Here is a 26,328-nt window from a genome sequence, read left to right as displayed (position 1 = left end):
CATGACAGCCCACTTGGAGTTTGCCAAAAGGCACCTAAAGACTCTCAGACCATGAGAAACAAGATTCTCTGGTCTGATGAAACCAAGATTGAACTCTTTGCCCTGAATGCCAAGCGCCACGTCTGGAGGAAACCAGGCACCATCCCTATGGTGAAGCATGGTAGTGGTGGCAGCATCATGCTGTGGGGATGTTTTCCAGCGGCAGGGACTGAGAGATATACAGAGAGATCCTTGATGAAAACCTGCTCCAGAGCGCTCAGGATTTGGCGAAGGTTCACCTTCCAACAGGACAATGACCCTAACGGTACAACCAAGGCAACGCAGGAGTGGCTTCGGGACAAATCTCTGAATGTCCTTGAGTGCCGAGCCGGAGCCCAGACTTGAACCTGATCAAACATCTCTGGAGAGACCTGAGAATAGCTGTGCAGCAATGTTCCCCATCCAACCTGATAGAGCTTGAAAGGATCTACAGAGAAGAATGGGATAAACTCACCTAACACAGATGTGCCAAGCTTGTAGCATCATACCCAAGAAGACTCGAGGCTGTAATCGCTGCCAAAGGTGATGCAACAAAGTACTGAGTAAAGGGTCTGAGTACCTATGTAAATGTGATATTTCAGTTTTTCATTTTTACTAGATTTGCAAAAATGTCTAAAACAGTTTTTGCTTTGTCATTATGGGGTACTGTGTGTAGATTGATGGGGACATTTTTTTAAATCCATTTTAGAATAAGGCTGTAATGTGAAAAAAACTCAAGGGGTCTGAATACTTTGCGAATGCAAATTAGCTTCGGCTTGCTCCTAGCAGAGCTCGGCTAGGCAAAGTGAACGTCTGCACAAAGATTTTTATAACTAACCCAAGATAGACTGTGGTCTATCACAAGCATTTCGCTACACCCGCAATAACATCTGCTAAACACGTATGTGACCAATAAAATTTGAGTCTGTCTTTTCGAATGGAAAAAAAATAGTCATAGTGGGCAGAACAAGCAAGCAGGGGTGCAAAACCAGGCACGAGCTAGCGAGATCCTATTGGCGCGTTCTAGCATGTATTTGCATATTTCCGTTAGGGAACGCCTAATCTGAAGTGTGCAATAACTCAGTTTGCTCTTACACTCCTTCTAAACAACATATAATTTTTTTCTTCTAAGGTAAAGTGTAAAATCTAGTTTTAGGAACAGAAAACTGTACTGAGATCAAATGTTTCATCAATGAGAAAATTTGCATAATGTCGACCAAAACCCATCTTCTTGCACTGTCAGCCACTGGGCTTCCTCTCATCACCATATTTGGTAGTGGAAACGCCAAACGAATGCTTCACACATCTGGGGAAATATGTGGTTCATTGTTCTATCTGTGGTCGGCACTCGCATACCTTTGCTTGAAAAAATTGTAAAATATTACTGTCTGTCCCTCTTGAGTAGCCAGTACACATCCTCAAATTTTTCCAAACTAATAACTCAAGAAATCTGTAATTAATTTGGACGACTGCGAAGGTCTTAGTCGCGCAAATTTACATCGAACTAAGATGTTAGGTGCAGTATTTCTCAAGTAAAAAAATGTACATGAAAACTAGTTGTCTGTCTAATTGAAGAATCCCTACTGTTTACACAGTGCCCTGTCATCAATACACATTAGATCCTTGACAAATACCTTGATAGTGGAACCATTTAACTTGTATGTTAGCCATCGTATCACATACAGTGAGGGAAAAAAGTATTTGATCCCCTGCCTGATTTTGTACGTTTGCCCACTGACAAAGAAATGATCAGTCTATAATTTTAATGGTAGGTTTATTTGAACAGTGAGAGACAGAATAACAACAACAAAAAATCCAGAAAACCGCATGTCAAAAATGTTATAAATTGATTTGCATTTTAATATTGAGGGAAATGAGTATTTAACCCCCTCTCAATCAGAAAGATTTCTGGCTCCCAGGTGTCTTTTATACAGGTAATGAGCTGAGATTAGGAGCCCACTCTTAAAGGGGGTGCTCCTAATCTCAGTTTGTTACCTGTATAAAAGACACCTGCCCACAGAAGCAATCAATCAATCAGATTCCAAACTCTACACCATGGCCAAGACCAAAGAGCTCTCCAAGGATGTCAGGGACAAGATTGTAGACCTACACAAGGCTGGAATGGGCTAGAAGACCATTGCCAAACAGCGAGAAGGTGACAACAGTTGGTGCGATTATTGGCAAATGGAAGAAACACAAAAGAACTGTCAATCTCCCTCGGCCTGGGGCTCCATGCAAGATCTCACCTCGTGGAGTTGCAATGATCATGAGAACGGTGAGGAATCAGCCCAGAACTGCACGGGAGGATCTTGTCAATGATCTCAAGGCAGCTGGGACCATAGTCACCAAGAAAACAATTGGTAACACACTACGCCGTGAAGGACTGAAATCCTGCAGCGCCCCCAAGGTCCCCCTGCTCAAGAAAGCACATATACATGCCCGTCTGAAGTTTGCCAATGAACATCTGAATGATTCAGAGGACAACTGGGTGAAAGTGTTGTGGTCAGATGAGACCAAAATGGAGCTCTTTGGCATCAACTCAACTCGCCGTGTTTGGAGGAGGAGGAATGCTGCCTATGACCCCAAGAACACCATCCCCACCGTCAAACATGGAGGTGGAAACATTATGCTTAGGGGGTGTTTTTCTGCTAAGGGGACAGGACAACTTCACTGCATCAAAGGGACGATGGATGGGGCCATGTACCGTCAAATCTTGGGTGAGAACCTCCTTCCCTCAACCAGGGCATTGAAAATGGATCGTGGTTGGGTATTCCAGCATGACAATGACACTAAACACACGGCCAAGGCAACAAAGGAGTGGCTCAAGAAGAAGCACATTAAGGTCCTGGAGTGGCCTAGCCAGTCTCCAGACCTTAATCCCATAGAAAATCTGTGGAGGGAGCTGAAGGTTCGAGTTGCCAAACGTCAGCCTCGAAACCTTAATGACTTGGAGAAGATCTGCAAAGAGGAGTGGGACAAAATCGCTCCTGAGATGTGTGCAAACCTGGTGGCCAACTACAAGAAACGTCTGACCTCTGTGATTGCCAACAAGGGTTTTGCCACCAAGTACTAAGTCATGTTTTGCAGAGGGGTCAAATACTTATTTCCCTCATTAAAATGCAAATCAATTTATAACATTTTTGACAAGCGTTTTTCCGGATTTTTTTGTTATTCTGTCTCTCTCTGTTCAAATAAACCTACCATTAAAATTATAGACTGATCATTTCTTTGTCAGTGGGCAAATGTACAAAATCAGCAGGGGATCAAATACTTTTTTCCCTCACTGTATCTTTGCATCTCTCTTCTGTGGTCTGAAAAACAATCAAGCCCTTCATTATTGAATTGATATTTTTTGGTTGCAATTAGCAGTCCAGGGAAAGTTGTACAAGATAATGGATTAGAAGGAGATTGCGCCACTTGTAATTTAGAATGCCTCGACAAATTAATTAAAGCGTTTGAACCTGAGATCACACATTTTAATAATGGTGCATATCTAGGCCCATCTCCTTTGTTTTGGAGGGGTATCCTGTTTCTTCTGTCTTTGTTTTGTGCAGATGTTGTTTTTTTGGTGCTGGTTTTAACTGATGTTCCCCTGTGTGTGCGAGTGTGTGCGTCTCTCTCTCTCTCTCTCTGACAGCATATCGTCGTCCCCTCCTCCTAAGCTCGTAGTAGACGGTCGTCACTGTCTAACACCATCCCCATGGCAGCCAGCAACACCAAGAGACTTCGAGCTGGCAGAGCCCACATCTATACAGGTACTAAAGAACTGGAACATTCTGGACTCACATGTACATCATACATTACACACTGGTGTTTGGTTAACCTGTCCATTCTCTCTGACAGAAATAATATGGCTTAATGGTTAAATGTCCACAGCACGGTTGGGACAATGTATGTATGTATGTAACTGCAACTAGACGAAGAGCAGGGTCTTTTGTCTTTGAGTTCTACTCCTGAGTTCCTCCTTGTGCACCCATTAGGCCTACCCACTCCTAATATCACAGCAGAGCAAGGCTCCACCATAAGTCCCTTCATTAACAGCACTGAAGTCTGTTAATGTGTGCTACCATGGTAAACTAGAAGATATCAGGGCCTGGGGGCCATGCAGCACTGTTAGTTAGTTGTTGTTGCAGGGAGGCCTTTTGGGGGCAAATTTACTCTGGGTCAGTCGATAATCATAGTGTTGTTATCGATCCCATTCTCTTTGTTTGTACTCTTTTTGACTTCACCTCGCCTCGTTTTCTTTACTGCAACAATACAAAAGAGAGAAAAAACAATAGCTGTGTGCTCCCTCTCTGGTCAGAGCAGTGTGATTGGAAAGAGCCAGACGGAGGAGGAGGGTAAACAATGTGTGTCTGGAGATTATCTGCTGGAAGGTCCTTACTGTATGTTGCTGTAGTGCCGGGGCCTTGGCCCGGTTGGGAATGGGTAAGGCTTTGCCCTGAGACATGTCTGTAGAGTCCTAGGATGTGTCTAGAGCCAAGTCCATAGGAGTCTAGAGCCATGTCTCAGGGCAAGGTAAAGCTGTGTTTTGAAGGGAGCCAAGGAGCCTTGTGGCCCTCAACATCAGCCAGAGATCTGTTAAGTCTACCTCACCATCAGACCCCTCAGGCTTGATACTCTATAGTCTAGTCTGAGCTTGATTGAGAGTGATTTTATTTCCTCATGGCGATAAAGTTGTTTGTGCTAATGCATTGACATTTTATAAATGGGGATTGCACAGGGAGATTGGCATGTGACCCATTAGGTTGATATATTTGTTTTAACATGTTTTTCTATTATAATTTTTTTATTTAAAAAAACCTCATGGACGTCGGTGGACGCATTTGTGTTTGCTGTGTCAGGAAAATAAACTAAAGAGGACTCCACCCAGATGTGTTTCACTAAGTCAAGAGACAAAGAGGTCAGTCAGTCCTGTCACATTTAATTTAGACTCATTTACCTTAGCTGCTGTATGTGTCATTCATGAACAAGGAGTTTAAGCAACCCTCTCTAACCCTCAAACTCAACTCTGGACCTCGAAACCAGTTCCACTGCATTGTTTTCATTGTTCCCCTCTAATCAGGGACTGCTTTAGACCTGGGACACCAGGTGTGTGCAATTAATTATTAGGTAGAACAGAAAGCCAGCAGGCTCCGGACCTCGTAGGGTAAGACTTGAGTACCCCTGCTCTATAGCATGCTACAGAGAGATGGAGGTTATTTTCATTGTCAATAGCCTCTCATAGAGAACTAGCTTGCTATACCTGAGTGATGTTTTCTGACCCCTAGTGGCCAGCTGTGTCAGTGCTCCTCTCCTATGTGACTGCATTTGTAAAATTCCTAATAAGCAGATTCTTCCAAAAACAGATAGTGTTGCTGGAAGGGGGAGCTGAGTGCTGGTATCTACTACCTCCTGCCCTTCACCATGGGCTGTAGGCTGAGGAAGAGGACGAGCTGTCTAAACCGGTCACGCTGGTCAACAGGACAGACACTGGGTAGCTGGACCTCATCAGGGAGTTCAATTGAGTTATACACCTGGTAGAAACAGTGGCGCAAAGTACTTAAGTAAAAATACTTTAAAGTACTACTTAAGTAGTTTTTTTTACTATTTATATTTTTACTATTTATATTTTTACTTTACTTCACTACATTCCTAAAGAAAATAATGTACTTTTTACTCCATACATTTTCTTTGACACCCAAAAGTAGTCGTTACATTTTGAATGCTTAGCAGAACAGGATAATTGTCAAATTCACGCACTTTGCAAAAGAACATCCCTGGTCATCCCTACTTTCTCTGATCTGGCGAACTCACTAAACAGAAATGCTAAATTTGTAAAGATGTCTGAGTGTTGGAGTGTACCCGTGGCTATCCATAAATAAATAAATAAATGGTTTGCTTAATATAAGGAAATTTAAATGATTTATACATTCACTTTAGATATATATATATTTTTCCTCCCCAATTTCAATCTTGTCTCATCGCTGCAACACCCCAACGGGCTCGGGAGAGGCGAAGGTAGAGTCATGCGTCCTGACGCATCAGTACAGATTACTAACGTGAGCAGCAGCTACGTTTGGCTACATACGGGCCGTTAGTGGAATTCCCGCGAGAGAGTAACGGTTAATGTGATTGGATGTTAATTATTTGACTTGGCTTCCTGTATTTGACATTGTGTTGTTATTTCGCTGAACACTAAATGGTTTCGTTTTATTTTTGGCAGTGAAACGAGGCTACTCAGGCGAGAAAAAAACCTCACCCAAATGTATAGCCCCGTTGGAAAATATACATGGACTGTTTGAAAATGCGAATGCCCATTTTTATTTGGCGTTCCCGGACGGTTTGGGAATACCTGCTCTATAACAATGGGGATTTGAGTTCCAACCCCACCGTTGTCTAATTAAGCAATAAGACCCGAGGGGGTTTGGTACAGTATATGACCAATATACCACAGCTAAGGGCTGTTCTTATGCTGCGGAGTGCCTGGATACAGCCACTAGCTGTGGTATATTGGCCGTACACCACAAACCCCCTAGGTGCCTTATTGGGATTATAAACTGGTTACCAACATAATTAGGGCAGTAAAAATAAATGTTTTGTCATAACTGTGGTGTATACAGGTCTGAGTAACCACAGCTGCCAGCCAATCAGCATTTAGAGCTTGAACCACCCAGTTTAAACATTAGTATTTTTACATCTCAATAAGTAAGGCTGTTGGCCGGCCGCCCATGGAAATCAAATGCTGCCCAACTGATTTGTTCTGGCGCCGGGCCTGATGTCACTGTTTTTAGTTCTTGCAGTAATAAAGGCTTTAAATGTTTTAGTTAGAACAGATTCTCTGGTACACATAATTTATTTAGTGTTGTTTACACTGTTCCAAACTGTCAGAATTTGTTTTATATTGTAAGCTTCCACAACTAACTCAAATGTCTTCCACACATCGGACTTGCTTGAAATGCACTCAGAAGCAACATGTAAATAGAGGCTTTTTTTTGCTGTCGTTCTATAAGAACTCCCCATTGTTCTGCCACCAACTTGAGAGCATCACCCTAGTGCGGCAATGTTTGCAAACACAGAATGGGGTCTATAGGCTTAGATGTCCACTGTATGATATAAATATATAGCCTATATAAAGGAGAAGAAGCTTAGGCCTAAACTTTTGAATGAAACATTCAAATTACAAGGCTTTTGCGCCGTTATTCAAATTACATTTTCACTGCAACCTAGAGTAGAACTTTGTAGTTGCTTGAAAACTATAATGAAGTATTCTATGCATTGTGATGTTGTAGGCTAGGATAATTGTATTGTCCTTAAACAAGATCAGTAGTGGAGCTTTTTGACACACAGAGTGTCATGTCTTCACTGTTCTTTCATGCACCTGGCCTTTCCGCTGCCTATCAGCTATTCCTATTTGTTCTTGTGGATTCATATTGGAATGCTTTTATGTGTGGTTTGATTCCTAGTTAGCCTATTATAGATCTGGACAAACGATCCACCCAGCACTATTGTCACTATGAATGGTGGATAGAGAGCAGGATAGAACACTAGACAGGTAGACTATATGGACTGTGGCATAGTAAAAGTTAGCACCTAGAAAAGCATAGTGCATAATGGAAGTACCAAAACACCTTGATATAAGGGAGGCGCATGCAAGCAGATTATGAAATGTGTCTAGGATGGAAGAAATTATACAGTAAAACCTGCAACTAGCTAATGTAAAGTAGGGGAAAAAATGCACTACCCTCCCCTGTGCCCAATAAAAAAATCACACAACCCTCCCAAAAGCAATTTTGTTGTTGAAACCAAAGATAAATTGAGCAGAGGAGGCTCTGGCAGCGTGGTAAAAAAAACACCATACAGCACATATTCTGCTTTTCTATCTTGCATGCAATGATGTCAAAGAAAAAAATGACTGTGTTTGTTGTTTGCAGTATCTTCTTTGTTGTTGTAATATCCTTACGGACATGTTTCACCAATGAAGGATTCCAGCTTGAAGATGAATGCACTAGCTGTAAGCCACTCTGGATAAGAGCGTCTGCTAAATGACTCAAATGTAAATAAAAAATGGCTCCTGTGCTGACTGCTGTGCTCCTGTTGCACCACCAGGGTGCGCTGTCATATCTTTGAGGTGATAGACCTAGGGAACGGCCTGCTCAGTCTGGAGGAATACAACTTCTTTGGGGAGAAGTGTGACAGGGATGCCTGGGCTGCAGTGTTGTAGTCCGGTCTCGAGACCACATCGAGTGGTCTTGTCTCAGTGTCGGATACATTTTTACTTGGTCTTAACTCGATCTTGGACAATGAGGACTTGTAATTTCTTCCCGGGACCAGCGGAGTAAAAAACTAATAATTATCAGCTCCCATTAAGTAAGGGCACAAAACCGCTTCGCCAGGCCAAATATCCACACTCCTTTCATGACACGTGAATATCGTATCCCTATTGACACCTGGACGTCCTACTTCACTTGCAGTAGCGGTGCATGGGTAAAATCACAGAAAAAACACACCTTTGTTTCATCACAAAACCGGAGAGTAACCTCTGTCCGGTAAAGTCCACAAAGCATATTGCATGTTTCAAACCGTTACGTGACCTACAGCATCAATCAAGTTAATGTTTCCGACATTTTCAGACTACTAAACAACTATTGATTTGGAGCCACAGAGAGTTACAGCAAGTCACAAAGAAAACAGGAGCTGCCTCTATTATTCCTACACCATTTCAACTTCAACATTTCAACATCGAATCATCTATGCTTAGTCTAATACAGTGACAACTAAAACCCCAAATAATTTAGTCTATTCAACTTAAACTAAATGATGTGGCTGTCCATGTTTCTGATTTCTATGTGTGTGTGTGTAAGTAGAAAAAACATGTTACATCACCATCGCCATCATTGTAGAGAAACGCCAATGACATCCTTCTCTCTTTAATGTTGACGAAACGGTCTATAACTCTGTCATACAGTACACGCTTTTATTTTTTGTTGTCCTAGGCTACCTGGCTAAAATGCTTACTCGCTAGCCTAATTTCCCTTCATGGGCAACGATGAGCCAGCAAGTTAACATTAGCATACTACATCTAGCTACATATTGAACTTCCATCCTCTCAGGCCAGGGGCACAATATATTAATTCATGGTTGGATCAGAATCACCGTTATAATCATTGGCCAGTACGGAGAATTAAGTAAAACCACAAGCCAAAATCCCTATCTCCATCCATGGCTCATTTAGGAAAGGGCCTATTTTAGCTAGCTACCAGAAGACAACACAACGAGATGCAACAATTCAAATTGTTTCAGTCAATGATGTATTCTCTCGATGCGATTTGAGAGGAGTGACGCCAAATCCAAACTGGGTTACCTTGACACTTTTTTTTCACAGTTGAGCTCACTCAGTTTAGCTCAATGCTGATTAGCTATTATTTTATACTTTTTTTATCAAGGGAGGCCAAATGCTCGCTGGCTTCATTTGCATTCAATGCTACGGGCGAGAACAATGTCATACTCTTTTGGATCAGAAAGCATCAGATAGATGGCCTGAACATAGAGACAGAGGGGCGCTGTTTCGCTTGCTCGGATGCTTTCTCCAGTGAGATACATTCAGCCTCTTGCGAACTGAAGGAAAATTATGTAACGAAAGATCATTATTATTATTTATTTTTTCTTGGGTCAATTTTTTGGGGAAGCCTGGCTTCCCTTGGCATCCATGAATACACACCACTATTTACTTGTAACATTATTTTCCTTTACTTTCGTTGAAAAATATCCTCAAACTTTGCTCGTCTTTGATTCGCTGTTAGGGAAGAGTGGGGGAAATTGTTCAGTAGGGTCTGGTTCCAGTAGATACCTTCTCACGTCACAAATGCTGTGAAACAATGAGACAGGATGTCAAATGGTACCAGATAGGATGGTACGTTACTGCCACCAACAGCACATTTAAAATTTGAAGCTAGCTAGTGTGTACTCTACAGACTATCAGTAACATTTCAACTAACTATCTAATAACCATAGCCCTAACCTTAACCATTATCCTAACCCTGAGCTTAACCCTAGCCCAAGCCCTAACTCTAACCTTAACCCTAATTCTATACATAATTGTAACCTTAGCAAGCAGTTGCTTATAGTTTGTTGATAGTATGACCATCTGTAGAGCGTCTATAGATGGACTATCCAAGTAAAGTGTGACTTTAGTGTGTACTAGTTAGCTAGCCTAGCTATTGTCTTCTAGCTAGAAGCACACCCAACAGTGGTTAACATAATCCCCTAGACCAGAGCTAGCAGTGTGCCGACTGGTATGAGGGTAGCTTACTTACGCCCTGGAACAAAGCTACTGACTCACACTGATACACGAGACCAATAAACGTCTACAGGTTGCACTCAAAAATACCATCTGAGAAGCACCTGCATGCACGTTGTGGTTCGCAGACCACATAGTGTCAGTGCACGTAATCTGCAGCTGGATGCTTCTCAAATTGTTTGAAGCTTGAGCATTCACTATTAGTAAGGAGAGATCGGGGGAAATTGTAACAACATTATTTTGTTGTTACAGTGATCTCAAAGACGGTACCATATGAAGATAGGCAGAAACTGCTTCTCCAATAGAAACCCTCGATCACATTTGTAGGCAATGTCATGGCGACGTTGTCTAGATAAGCTCATGCGTAGAAACATGTCATCGGGTTTAACGGTTTTCTCGAGCCAAATCCGCATGTGCAGGCTCAAATCAAAGACACACTGATCACACTTAAAGTAATTTTTGACAAATGAAAATGTGTCAGTTTGTCACTTTTTCACAAGGTTGGAGGTAATAACATGTAAGACATTGCCTCCAATCTAGGTTGTGCCTTTAGATTGATAAAATTAACAACTAAGGAATTATTTTTTGCTTCTCTCATTGACTTCTCAAAACCCGGCCTGGTCTGTTTTGCAAGCGTTCCCAGAAGTCTCACAATGTTGCGCCTCTGGGTTTAGAAACTCTGTGGTGATACTTTGTAGAGCGGCTCACTATTTGCCCTCAGAATGCATTTTTTCACCATTCTGAATGTGTTATTATGGTGGGGATTGGACAATATTGCAATCCTGGTCTGGAATTGGATTTGCATTTTTTCTGGTCTTGTGTTGACTCAGTCTCGGATCCCTCGCCCCCCTCCCGGTCTCGGCCTTGACTCGGTCTCGCCCCCCCCCCCCCCTCTGGCCTTGGTCCTGACTCGGACTTGATTTTCTCTGGTCTTGGTCTCAAACACTGCTGGGCAGTCTGCAAAGGTGAGATATACTGAATGCATTTAATGTAATTTATCAAAAATGCAAATATGAGTCTGAACTTACCTAATTCAGAACACCTGGTTTATGAGATATGGTTAGATTGATTCTTCAAGTGGTTCATGACTCTTTACGTGGTTCATGATTCCTCAGTGTGACTACCTTCCAGAGAACTTTGACACCAGGAAGAACCAGCTGTCATCAGGGCTTCATGGAGCTCAACCTGATGGAGGCCAGTGAGAGGGAGGGAGAACCCACAGACCTCTGGGTAACGCTGGAGGCCTTGGGATACAACTGCAACCACACACACACACACTGCTCCTTTGTGTGTGTGTCACTGGTAGTAGCACACACTACACTCTAGGCAAAAGTACACACAGAGTAGTATCCCACAGCAGTATCATAGCACATGATATATCAGACTAATACAAACTGAAATTGAATCATCACAAATTGCTAATTGCCTTACATGTACCGTATACATTCACAAATCCTTCTCCTACACCTCTAGACGTGTCCATTCCTGATAGATGTGTACTGTCAGGATGGCCGGTGTACTTTGGAGCCGGTCAGTCTGGAGTCAAGCCACAGGATGCTGAACACGGCCCTGCAGAGGCCCATCACGGCCAGGTCATAGGTCAAAACTCTCAGGGATCAGGAGAACGTCCTGGTCTACACCTACAGAGGAGAACACAGGATCTCAACGGTCAATTCCAACTAGGTGAAGGACTAGAATCAATACTATTTAGAGGTTTATTGAACCAACAAGATGATCTTCCACTAGAGCAGGGTTTCCCAAACTCGGTCCTGGGGCCCTCCTTTGGTGCACGTTTTGGTTTTTGCCCAAGTACTACACAGCTGATTCAAATAATAAAGGCTTGATGAAGAGTTGGTTATTTGAATCAGCTGTGTAGTGCTAGGGAAAAAAACTAAACGTGCACCAAAGGGGGGCACCAGGAAAGAGTATGGAAAACTCTAGAGACCTCAAACTTAACTCTGGACCTCAAAGCCAGTTCCACTGCTTTGTTTCATTGTTCCCCTCTAATCAAGGACTGATTTAGACCTGTGACACCAGGTGGGTGCAATTAATTATCAGCTAGAACAGAAAACCAGCAGGCTACGGATCTCATAGGGCAAGAGTTGAATACCCCTGCACTAATGAGTGTAATACCTTCTAAGTATTTTTGATACACACTAGCTGCTGTTGAGAAACAAACATGGATGTTTCTTCATGTATCTGATCCACGTTAAACCAACTCTGTTTTCACATATTTTTTATGTGTGTGTGTATGTTAGACCTCCAAAGTAACACATTACTGCACGTTTAGAACTAGTGAGTGTCTATCACATGATGCTGTCATTGATATGCAGCTATCGCCTCCATTCACATGGCAACAGGATCCCCCTGTGAGAATGCCCTGGTCACATGACAGTGGGCATAATAGTACATTGTGGTGCATCAAGATCACAAGTGTGCTGCAGTTTCTTTCCTATTTAGTACACAGTTTTTCTCCATGCCCCTGGTAACACTGTACTGTAGGCGTGTGAGTTATACTTTTTCAACTGATCAAAATAGTGGAAGTAGCTAACAGTGAAATGGCCTGGGGCAGGTTTTAGTGAAGGAATACGGCAAGATTAGCAAGCTTTGCACCATGAAGCTCGTAAAGGAAATGTAGCAACCCTGCAGCATGGTGAAATGAACTGTTTTGAGTTGTCCACCCATATAGGTTACCACCAGTACAACTTCCCTAATAACTGGGCCATAGTGTTTCGTACTGTACACACAAGTTACTATAACATAGCACTGTAACATAACCTACTGTATGTAGCATTTGATGTATTATTTCTCTCCTTCCTACTGTTTTAGACCAACCAAAAGGTGACAGTGTACATGAACTATGAACAGAGTAGGAACTGCAGCAAAGGTATGAGTGTGTTTGCTGTGGAGGTCCTTGTTGGACCAAGATGGTGAGATACTATACTCATACAACACACTGTCACATTGGAATGATGTTCTTTCTTTGGTTCATCAAAATGTTGAAAAAACGTTTTAAAAAAAAGTTGTTAAATAGTCAGATTTGACCTCAATTGAGCTAGTTTTGACCTGACTCGTTTCATGCTCTACTTCTCCCATTGTGAAGATCTGATGATGAGACTGAATGAGAGTAAATCAACCAGACTTCCTCTCTCTCAAGAGGCAACAAAAGTAACGCATTGCTTCAAGAAGCATTCAAGTTTCTCCATGGGGCAAGTGTTGTTATTCACTTTGTATGATACAGTTGAAGTCAGAAGTTTACATACACCTCAGCCAAATACATTTAAAATCAGTTTTTCACAACTCCTGACATTTAATCCTAGTAAAAATTCACTGTCTTAGGTCAGGTAGGATCACCACTTCATTTTAAGAATGTGAAATGTCAGAATAATAGAGAGAATTATTTATTTCAGCTTTTATTTCTTTCATCACATTCCCAGTGGGTCAGAAGTTTACATACACTCAATTAGTATTTGGTAGTATTGCCTTTAAATTGTTTAACCTGGGTCAAATGTTCCGGGTAGCCTTTCACGAGCTTCCCATAATAAGTTTGGTGAATTTTGGCCCATTCCTCCTGCAGGTCTCCCCGACCTTGCTACGAATGTTGGTAAGAAAAAACATCAGCACTCATTTTAGAAAATATACAGTGCATTCGGAAAGTATTCAGACCCTTTGACTTTTTCCACATTTTGTTACATTACAGCTGATGGATTCTGGGTATTAACTCCTAAACTTGGGATAGGGTTAATTATCAGGTATCCTATTGAAATATGGAGTGCTTAGGTTTAGAGGGTCTACACCAGAAGTTAATGGTTATCTGTAAGAGGAAGGTATATAGTGTGTGCAATTAAGCTTGGAATGTACTGAGTGTAGGGAAAGTGATCACATGTAACAGGCATTGATAAGAGGAGTGAGCACTTTGGGGCAGAGGTCAGGTCAGATGAAGTAAGGAAGAACAGATATCACTAAGGTTCTATCTAGCAACAGAGATGCATTGGCTCTTCAGATGTGTAGGAGGAGACTCAGCCTAGGAGGAAGGGTTAAATATCAGTGCTTGTGTGAAATGTCGTTGTCTAATGCTGCTGTATTGATCCTCTGGGAAGAATCAAATTGGTTTAAACGTTCATAGTGTCCGTTGAGTTTCTACTCTAAGAATTAGAACCTAACACAGCCTTATTCTAAAATGGATCAAATTAATTATTTTCCTCAATCTACAGACAATAACCCATAATGGCAAAGTGAAAACAGTTTTTTAGAAATTTTTGCTAATTTATAATTTAAAAAAAGGTGAAATATCACATTTGCATAAATATTCAGACCCTTTACTCAGAACTTTGTTGAAGCACCTTTGGCAGCTATTACAGCATCGAGTCCTGTTGGGTATGACGCTATAAGCTTGGCACACAAGTATTTAGGGAGTTTCTCCCATTCTTCTCTGCAGATCCTCTCAAGCTCTGTCAAGTTGAATGGGGAGCGTTGCTGCACAGCTATTTTCAGGTCTTTCCAGAGATGTTCGATCGGGTTCAAGTCTGTGCTCTGGCTGGACCACTTAAGCACATTCAGAGACTTGTCCCGAAGCCACTCCTGCGTTGTCTCGACTGTGTGGTTAGGGTTGTTGTCCTGTTGGAAGGTTAACCTTCATCCCAGTCTGAGGTCCTGAGCGCTCTGGAGCAGGTTTTCATCAAGGATCTCTCTGTACTTTGCTCCGTTCATCTTTGCCTCGATCCTGACTAGTCTCACAGTCCCTGCCACTGAAAAACTTCCCCACAGCATGATACTGCCACCACCATGCTTTACCGTCATGGCCTGAGAGTCTTTAGGTGCCTTTTGGCAAACTCCAAGCAGGCTGTCACGGAAGGAGTGGCTTCCGTCTGGCCACTGCCATAAAGGCCTGATTGGTGGAGTGCTGCAGAGATGGTTGTCCTTCTGGAAGGTTCTCCCATTTCCACGGAGGAACTCTGGAGCCCTGTCAGAGTGACCCTCAGGTTCTTGGTCTCCTCCCTGACTAAGGCCCTTCTCCACCAAATTCTCAGTTTGGCCGGGCGGCCAGCTCTAGGAAGAGTCTTGGTGGTTCCAAACATCTTCCATTTAAGAATGATGGAGGCCACTGTGTTATTGGGGACCTTCAATGCTGCAGGAATGTTTTGGTACCCTTCCCCAGATCTGTGCCTCGACACAATTCTGTCTCGGCGCTCTACCCACAGTTCCTTCAAAGCCCTCATGGCTTGGTTTTTGCTCCCCCGACATGCACTGTCAACTGTGGGTCCTTTATATAGATAGGTGTGTGCCTTTCCAAATCATGTCCAATCAATTGAATTTACCACAGCTGGACTCCAATCAAGTTGTAGAAACATCTCAAGGATGATCAATGGAAACAGGATACACCTCAGCTCAATTTCGGGTCTCATAGCAAAGGGGCTGAATACTTGTGTAAATAAGGTATTTCGGTTTTTTTATTTGTAAAGAATTTGCAAAATTTCAAAAAATCTGTTTTTGTTTTGTCATTATGGGGTATTGTGTGTAGATTGCTGAGGAAAACATGTTTAATACATTTTAGAATAAGGCTGTAACGTAACAAAATGTGGAAAAAGTCAAGGGGCTGAATACTTTCCGAAGGCACTGTATATAACCCATTGGCGATATACCCTTTAGTCTCTCCAGGATTTGGGACTTTCTTTGGGACCTTCGTTCACAGACAGGGTTTAGCAGCTTTCATAGGTTTCTGTATTTGAGATTAGGAAATATAGAAATTAGACCAGGACTTGCTTCATTATTCTTACGTGATATAACATTTGATATTTCGTTGTTATTGAGTTTTTGTGTTGTCATAGTTCTCTCTTTGGGACTGGAAATATGTTCATTACCTAGTTAGCTTAAATAGCTAGGTAGCTAAATTGTCATTTTTACCAAATCAAGCTAAGGTCTCTGCCATTAAAAACTATTATTGGATGGCTGTCTATCCTATTTTATGTAGATAGCTAGGTACCTGCCATTACCTAGAATACTGTTAACTTGATAAACAACTTAGCCACATGTGCTACATATCATCCTAGCGGCGCCACCTCCTGCTGCTGCTAACGCTACTATTCATGCAGGCAATGCATCTTTGAGAAATCTAGCTATAAACGTACATTTTCCCAGGACCATCCCACCCATGAATACTATGATCCAAAATGTTAATTTTGAACTTGAGAAAACAACTAGACTAAGTTAGCTTAGCTAGCTAGCTGTTCACAGCTGCCAAAGAACAGCTGTTTACAAATGCACCAGAAGTTATTTGGGGTTCCAGGGTTCACAAACCGCTCCTCCTAAAAATATGTTAAAATGGTCTATAGGGAATTATAAACCGGGTGGTTCGAGCCCTGAATGCTGATTGGGTATGACAAATTACTTTTACTATTCTAATTATGTTGGTAACCAGTTTATAATATAAATAAGGCACCTCTGGGGTTTGTGGTATATGGCTGTTTCCAGGCACTCCGCGTTGCATTGTGCATAAGAACAGCCCTTAGCCGTGGTATATCGGCCATATACCACACCCCCCCGGGCCTTGTTGCTTAATTATAAAATGGGTTCAGAGAAATCTGCAATCATATTGACTTAAATTGGGTTCTAAACCTTTGACAATTCCCTGTTATCAACACTATCTGCAGTAGCCTTATCACTCACTGAAATACTACAGTATGTAATGAGTGCGCTGAGAGTCCAGAAGCAAGTTCAGGGAGTGAACTTTAATAAATGTTTTAATAAATAATAGAAACAATGAACACGAAACACAAACAACGCGCCGACATGAAAACAGAGTCAATAACAAGGAAAATAACAGGGAAGATAAGATAATCAAGGAGGTGATGGAGTCCAGGTGTGTGTCATGAGGCGCAGGTGCGCGAGACAACTGTGACAGTTGTGCGGGATAATCAGCAGCCTGATGACCTAGAGGCCGGAAAGGGAGTATACGTGACAGTATGTGACGTCAAAGTATCAATACGCCAACTCCAAGCCTTGACCAAAACAAAAAATATGGCGGACAATTTAATCTCACCTCAGATCCGTAACCAGTAGTAACCGCAAACTTCAATGAAGGTTATCTTAAAAGTAAAATACTATTCTAACATTCCCACACCCCAATAACGAGGTGGACTTGCTAGCCAGCTACAGGATTTGAGTTCACAGGTTTTTTCTAATAAAACAACTCAGGTAGCGAAATAATTTGCGACGCTAACTTACGTAGCATCTCAACGCAAGAGGCATCACTATAGTACCTGGTTCGAATCCAGGCTGTATCACATCTGGCTGTGATTGGTAGTCCCATAGGGCGGCGCACAATTGGCCCAGCGTCATCTGGGTTTGGCCGTAGTAGGCCGTCATTGTAAATAAGAATTTGTTCTTAACTGACTTGCCTAGTTATAAAAAAAAAATGAAATACAGTTACCTAACTCAGTTGCCAGAGAGGAAGGAAACCACTGAGGGATTTCACCAGAGTTAAATGGCTGTGTACTTTAAAAAAAAATGTGTCAAAGAAATGTATGTCCTGAATACAAAACATTATATTTGGTGCAAATCCAACACATCACTGAGTGCAACTCTTCATATTTTCAAACATGGTGGTGGCTGTATCATGTTATTGGTATGTTTGTCATGGGCAAGGCCTAAGGAGTTTTCCAGCAGGACAATAACCTAAAACATAATTCCAAATATACACATGAGTTGCTTACCAAGATGACATTTAATGTTCCTGAGTGGCCTAGTTACAGTTTGGATTTAAATCAGCTTGAAAATCTACAGCAAGACTTGAAAATGGCTGTTTAGCAATGATCAACAACCAACTTGAAAGAGATTGAATAATATAAAAAATAATAATGTGGAAATATTGTACATTCCATGTGTGCAAAACTCTTAGAGAAAGACTCACAGCTGTAATCTCTGCCAAAGGTGATTCTAACATGTATTAACTCAGGGGTGTTAATACTTATGTAAATGAGATATTTCTGTATTTCATTTTCAATATGGGGTATTGTTTGTAGATGAGTGAGGAAAATATATATTTAATCCATTTTGAATTCAGGCTGTAACACAAAAAAATGTGGAATAAGCCAAGGGGAATGAACATGTTCTGAAGGCACTGTATACGAGGCTTCGCGTCTTCCCCTATGCTGAAATGTAGCTAGCTAGCTATCATGCTAGTCCACTGTTCAATAGAAGTCCAACATGAATGGATACTTTTTTTCCGGGAGCTTTATGGGCAAGTAAGGTGCTACAGGAACCAGAGCGCAGCTGTTTATGAATCTTTGAACATGTTCAGTAATATTATCAATTTTGCCAAATGTGTATCTAAAACTTGATGCTTTGGATTTCCCTTGTTTTCAATGTCTGTCTAAGCGTGAATGTAACTAGGTGTACATTCCATGTTTTCAACTTGTTCTAGAACCCAGGATAAAAAAAGTAGCATATCAGAAAGACTTTACTAACTACCTACTAACTTATTCTCGTGAATTGAACACATATTTAAATCAGATGACGGTAATTAGTATAACTAACTGACATTCAATAGCAACACATCAAAGAGACAGAAACATTTAGGATTTTGTGATAAATGTTGATTCATATGGGGGCCTCACCCCCATAAGCAACAGTTGTTGAGGAAAGACCAAAGATAAAGAACAGGCATGTCCAGCTATCAGCATGTCAACTGGACCAGATTGAGAGCGAAAAGGTTACTAGTTGGTCCTTGACCGTTTTCACCGATAGGGCTGTGCACGCAGGGGTGACTTAAATTGGGAGACTGATGGAGAAGAAGATGAACAAAACCTGCACCGGTTCTACGCTGAGGTGAGGACGTCTACAGATGACAAGTACCCCATCAGCAGCTACGTGGGGCTGGGAGCCGGCCTAAACAGGCATCTTAACTCACCTGCAGCGGGACGAACACACCATCAGTATCATAACAAACAGGAGATTTAAATCGTCAAACAATGTTTTCACATCGGTGCCTTAAACTTACAGACGCAATCAGGAGGACAGGTCACAACATCATCCTGCCATTTCCCCAGCTGACATGCAGAAGCTGAAGGCATCACCTGTCCTCTCTCCGATGATAACAACAGGTCTGGTGCACTAAGTGTGGCTAGACATCCAGCTCACTATGGCAAGGCGGGGTAGAGAGGGCCTGAGGGACCTGAAACCCAACTCCTTTGTGGTCAGGGAGGATGAGAACGGTTTGGAGTATGTGTCCCTGTTCTTCAATGAGGCAACAAAAAATCCTAACTCCAAAACAGAGGCAGACAAGAAGCAGCTGAAGTGTTTTATGTATGCCACACCTAGAGATCCTAATTGTCCTGTGGCATCATTTAAGAGCTACAGTACATAGACAGACTACGCCCCGGAGCCCCTGTATTCTACAAGAACCCAAAGCACAGGACTGGAACTGAGCCTGAAAAATACCTGGTACTCCATGGAGCCAATGGGGGTCCAGCATGATGGCCAGGATCAGCAAAGAGGCTGGTACGGAGCCAAACATTTCTGTTGGTGTGTTGACAATTTGTGAACAATTATGCATCATGTCATTTCAAGTCTCTCCCAGAAATACACAAACCACTCGGTGATGTCAACAGCAGCACAATTACTCACTAATCACTCCAGCACCATCATCATGTTTGCTGACGACACGACGGTGGTAGGTCTGATCACCGGCAACAATGAGACAGCCTACATGGAGGAGGTCAGTGACCTGGCAGTGTGGTGCCGAGACAACAACCTTTGCCTCGACGTCAGGAGCTGATCGTGAACTAAAGGAAACGTGTGGCGAGCATGCCCCCATTCACATTGATGGGGCTGCAGTGGAGCGGGTCGAGAGCTTCAAGTTCCTCGGTGTCCAAATCACTAAGGACTTAAAAATGGTCCACACACTCAGAGTCGTGAAGAAGGCACAACAGCCCTTTTTCCCCCTTAGGAGATTGAAAAGGTTTGGCATGGCCCCTCAAATCCTCAAAACATTCTACAGCTGCACCATTGAGAGCATCTTGACTGGCTGCTTCACTGCTTGGTAGGCAACAGCACCGCCCTCGATCGCATGGCGCTACAGAGGGTGGTGCACAGAGGGTGGTGCGGACAGCTCAGTACATCACTGGGGCCGAGCTCCCTGCCATCCAGAACCTCTATATCAGGCGGTGTGAAAGGAAGGCCCGGAAAATCGTGAGACTCCAGCCACCCAAGCCATAGACTGTTTTCTCTGCTTCCACACAGCAAGGGGTACCGGTTCATCAAGTCTGACACCAACAGGCTCCTGAACAGCTTCTATCCCCAAACCATAAGACTGCTAAATAGCTAACAAAATGGCTACACGGATTATCTGAGTTGACCCTTGTATTTTATTTTTGCACTGACTCTACACACTCACACACACTGACACTCCAACACACTCACTTAATTTGGAATGGACCTTGTATATAGCTTACTAAATTCTCGTGTTCTTTATTTCTTTATTATTTTTCTCTTTTTTATTTCTTTATTACTACATTGATATTGATTACTGCATTGTTGGGCTTAGAGCTTGCAAGAAAGGCATTTCACTGTACTTGTGCACATGACTTAAAAACCTTAAACTTAAAGCTGGCAAGGAGACACGGGAGGTGATGGCGGTGTCTGGCCACAGTAACAAGACCAGTGTGCGTCACTATTGGGCTCCATCTTCTACCGATCTCAGAATATGGAGCCACATCCTTTCAGGTGCCTCTGCCACTGCCGGAGATGTTGGAGATAGCCCGGCCTCTGCTGGAGTGGAGGAGTTATTGTTGTCTTTATCCACTTTATATCACAACACTTTTTATACTTACGGTAGTTCAAGCTACTTTGCAAATTGTAGCCATTAATACTGAGCTTGTTAAGGCTTCCGGATTTCGGCTGCATATTTTCCGCCATTTTCTTCAAATCTGAAAATGTTGTGAAGCCACACCCATTTGCTGAAGAATTGCATTATGGGCACTAAAACCCCAGAAATAGTGTCCCCTGCTTGTATACTTCGTATTTTGGCAAATGTAGTACGACATTCGGGAACTTTTGGCATACAAACAATATCCATACTATGACCAATAAGCATACTACATACTCAATTTACATCACAAATAGAATGGTTAGTGCTGTTAGTATGAGTATTTGAACACAGTTTATGTGTTAATGCTTACATAATGTGTGCTCTAGAGTTCCCTACAAGCCAATCAGAAATGAGTATGCAACAATACCATGGTATAAAATGTGTCAACTAGTGTGCTCAGGCCTCATATTTGCTATAGTGCTATATCTCTAACAATATTGCATCATTACATATGTCTTTCAAAACTCAAAAAAATACATCTCTAATTTAAAATAATAGATTAACCAATAGACACAGTGATACACCTATTCACCACACTGCTTTAGACCCTTATTCTGTTACCTGTTTCACACTACTGAGGTGCAGTGGTTTCGCATCTACCATAGTTGCTGGAACCGTGTTTGAAAGGACAATGTGAAAAGAAAATAGCACAGAATGGTTCAGGTTGGCTTGTGTGAAAAGGGTATGAGGGTGGCCGTGAAAGCCCTGTGAGAGCTGCCTGGCAGTCAGACACACTCCTGTGCGCTTCCTTCAGGCCTACATTTTGTACACTACTGAGCCGAGCTGTACTGCTCTGACCTGGTTATGCATCGACCATAGATGCTGTAATCATGCTGCAAAGGCCTGCACAGTATGGTTTAGGTTGGGACGATTGTGTCAAAAAATGGTATGAGTGAGAGCCCTGCAGCTGCAGCCTGGCAGTCAGCTACATTCCTGTGCTCTCCATTAAGGCCTGTACTTAATTTGCCCTTGGCCTTTAGCGCTGAGAACAGTCTTGACCCCCTATTAATATCCTCCAGGCCATTATTTTGCCCTTTGACTTTCAATACTGTAACCGTAGAACCCGCTGGTAAATGTCACATGACATGTGAGCTGTATTTAGTCTGCGGAACCCCATTCCACTCTTCCTTTCTCACTACAACAAGATTGGCAACGCTTTACTTGTTGGAGTGCTGGAGCTGTGATAGCACCAGTGCTGGAGCAGTGATAGCACCAGTGCTGGAGCAATGATAGCACCAGTGCTGGAGCAGTGATAGCACCAGTGCTGGAGCAGTGATAGCACCAGTGTTGGAGCAGTGATAGCACCAGTGTTGGAGCAGTGAATTACATATAGTTAGTAATTGAACTACATTTTGCAGTAGCTTGGTGGCAGTTGAACTAAATTAAAATCTTGGTGGTGTTTTTTTCAGTAGTTAATTTATTTTTCGCCATGTAGAGGTGTAGCTAACTAGTGGAACTACACACTACTCTTTTCGCTAAAAGAAAAGAGTATGGGTGAAGTAGGCAAGAATTCCCTTTCTTTTTTTCACAATCAGACCTGCCTAATTCTTACTTGAAACAGTTTTTTTGTTTAATATGTTAAATGACACATTCTGTTAACATCTGACTTGCAGGTTGTAGTCCATGACATTTCGGGTCTAGATATGATAATTTATCACAAAGTAGTTGAGGTTGTGAACTACTTTTTCAAAGTAACTAGTTAAGTAAACTACTCTTAAGGGAGTTAATACCAGTTTAATAGTGGACTGTGAAATAAAGAGCCACCAAATTTAGCAACAACTCTTTGATCAGATACATTTAGCTTTTCCTAATACCACAATGGAATGTCTAATTCCTTCTACATCCATGTCCGTTTAGCCATGTTTCAATGATTGATTCCATTTTGATGACCTCATCGCTGCCCTCTTGCATGTTATTATTCTATTCATCAAATAAGGGCGTAGCCTCACGATGACGGGCAGACCCTGTTGATAAACTCTGCACTGCTTTGGGTTTGGGGGCGGTATTCAAACAGAGAATGATGCAATAGACAAACTAGACTGTGACCCTGCCTGGTCTCTGTCACAATGGCAGCATACCCATGTGGCTCAGATTTTTGGGCTTGAAGTTGTTGTAAACATTCCCTCAAGAATCTTAGTAGCTTTCTGGTTGTCTTTCTGAACCTGCTGTATGGTTGCTGTATGGTTCTTGTGCATGGTCTCTTGTTGGACTTACTGAAGCACCTTGGCTTCTTTACTCATTGCCTTATTTCCAGGTTAAAGTGATGGTTCACCACAAAATCTAAGTTTGTCAGATGTTTTCAAAGTGAGTAGATATTTTTTGTACGTACATGTCATATACATTTGGTGAAATCTGTAGACCTGAATCTGAAATGGATGGGAATGTTTGAGTGTATTATCCCATATAACGAAATAGTGCCACACAGAATAAACAATATATTCTGAGAGAACATAGTCAGTTGTAAAGGTAAATAAATACAGTGCATGGTGTATGCAAGGTGTACATTGAACAATGAACTCTTCAACCTATGTTCTGTAGATTCAGCTGAAGGGTCCTACAAGGGAGACTGAGAGTATCAAACCTTGCTCTTTATTCATTTACAGAGCTAGCTGGGTCCTGATGTTGACATGATGGCAGGGTTGGGGCACAAATACAGTGCCTTCAGAAAGTATTCACACCCCTGGACATTTTCCAAATATTCTTGTGTCACAGCCTGAATTTTAAGTTGATTAAATGTAGTTTTTTTTTGTCACTGGCCTTCACACAATACCCCTTAATGTCAATGTCAAATTATGTTTTTAGAATTTTTTTATTTATTTTGATCTTTTCATTAATTACAATTTAAGAGCTTAAAATGTCTTGAGTCAAGAAGTATTCAACCCCTTTGTTATGGCAAGCCTATATAAGTTCATGAGGAAAAATGTGCTTAACAAGTCACATAAGTTGCATGGTGTCCAACCCTGATCTGTTTCACCTGTCTTTTTCCCCATAATCTCCTGTGTATTTATACCTGCATTTTTTGTTTGTCTGTTGCCAGTTCGTCTTGTTTTGTCAGGTCTTACCAGCATTTTTCTAGTTTCTCCTGTTCTCAAGTTTTGTTTTCTAGTCTTCCCGCTTCTGACCTTCCTGCCTGTCCTTAGTTGACTCTGCCTTGGATTATGATTGACTCTGCCTTGGATTATGAACCTCTGCCTGCTCTTGATCTGACCTTTGCCTGCCCCTTTGTTATAATAAATATTCTGAGAATTATACTATCCGCCTCCTGTGTCTGCATCTAGGTCATATACTGAGTCGTGATAGTACGAACTGGCCATGACTGACCGAGCAGACTCAGACCAGCTCTGCAACACTGTCTCCTCCCAAGGAGCCACCATTGAAAGACACGAGGAGTTACTACATAACCTTATGGAAGGATTCCATACCTTGGCGGAACACCATGACCATGCCGTCAGTGCATTGTTGGAACAATTCCGCTGACTATCTATTAGGCAGCCAGCCTGTCCTCCGGATTTCATCCTCAATCTAACGGCCAGCCGGAGCGTGCCAATCAGGACGTAGAGACAACTCTTCGGTGCCTCGTCTCGGCCAACCCCACCACCTGGAGCTAGCAACTTGTGTGGGGTGGAGTACGCCCAGAACACCCTTCCCTGCTCGGCCACTGGTCTCTCGTCCTTCGGGTGCTCCGTGGGTTATCAGCCCCCACTCTTCCGTGGGTTATCAGCCCCCGCTCTTCCGTGGGTTATGAGCCCCCGCTCTTCCCTAAGCAAGAGGTAGAGATCAACATACTCTCGACCCAGATGTTCGTCCGCCGCCGTCGGCATACCTGGAAGAGAGCCCGGTCCACTCTTCTTAAGACCACCTCCAGGTATCGTTGACAAGCGGACAGCCACCGGACCCCGGCTCCCCGCTATCGTCTCGGGCAGAGGGTATGGCTCTCCACTCGGGATCTGCCCCTCCGGGTGGAGTCCCGTAAACCTTCCGCCCGCTTTATCGGCCCTTTCCACATCTACCACTGCTGTTTGTCTTCTGTTGCCCCGCACCCTCCGTATACATCCCACTTTCCATGTGTCTAGGATTAAACCTCTGTCTCACAGCCCTTTGTCTCTTGTTTCCATCTGGATCATATCCTGAGTCGTGATACATGGACTCACTGTGTGTGCAATAATAGTGTGTTAACATGACTTTTGAATGACTACCTCATCTCTGTAGCCCACACGTACAATTATTTGTAAGGTCCCTCAGTCGAGCAGTGCATTTCCAACACAGATTCAACCACAAAAACCAGGGAGGGTATCCAATGCCCTGCAAAGAAGGGCACTTATTGGGAGATGGGTAAACATTTTAATAAAAGAAAGCAGAGATTGAATATCCCTTTGAGCATGGTGGTTATTACACTTTGGATGGTGTATCAATACACCCAGTCACTACAAAGATACAGGCCTCCTTCCTAACTCAAGTTGCCAGAGAGGAATGGTGACTGGTGAGGCCAATGGTGACTTTAAAACAGTGAGTTTAATAGCTGTGATAGGAAAACTGAGGATGGATCAACAACACTAGTTGAAGAATTGTAAAAAGAATAATGTGCAAATATTGTACAATCCAGGTGTGCAAAGCTCTTAGAGACTTACCCAGAAAGACTCACAGCTGTAATTGCTGCCAAAGGTGATTCTAACATGTATTGACTAAGGGGTGTGAATACTTATCTAAATGAGATATTTCTCTATTTCATTTTCAATACATTTGCAAAAAATTCTAAAAACATGTTTTCACTTAGTCATTATGGGGTATTGTATGTAGATAAGTGTGAAAAAAAATATTTCATCCATTTTGAATTCAGGCTGTAACACACATTCAAACTAATTCCATGGAAAGCCTAGTTTCTAAATTCATGAATTACGGTCACTAATTAGTAACGAACTCCCTTCACCTGGTTGTCTAGGTCTTAATTGAAATGAAAATAAAAAACCTGCAGACACTCGCCCCTCTGTGGAATGAGTTTGACAGCCCTGTTGTAAAACAACCAAATGTGGAATAAGTCAACGGGTATGAATACTTTCTGAAGGCACTGTACACTGTGGCGTCCAACATCTTGCATCCTTACTTACAAAGCGAAATATGGTTTCCTTCATGCACTGACAGGCCTAAATTCAAATTGGAGTACTGT

At 42.4% G+C, this 26,328-nt stretch overlaps 1 pseudogene; it reads left to right on the top strand.

The window, feature by feature from the left end:
- The first annotated feature begins 4,521 nt into the window (after window positions 1-4,521).
- On the top strand, window positions 4,522-25,039 carry LOC120052119 (annotated as a pseudogene).
- The last annotated feature ends 1,289 nt before the right edge of the window (window positions 25,040-26,328 follow it).

Source organism: Salvelinus namaycush, chromosome 8 (genome assembly GCF_016432855.1).
Source record: "Salvelinus namaycush isolate Seneca chromosome 8, SaNama_1.0, whole genome shotgun sequence".
In the NCBI taxonomy this organism is placed as follows: Eukaryota; Metazoa; Chordata; class Actinopteri; order Salmoniformes; family Salmonidae; genus Salvelinus; species Salvelinus namaycush.
Note: the sequence above shows the minus strand (reverse complement) of the source record. Positions and strands in the feature narration are given on the sequence as shown.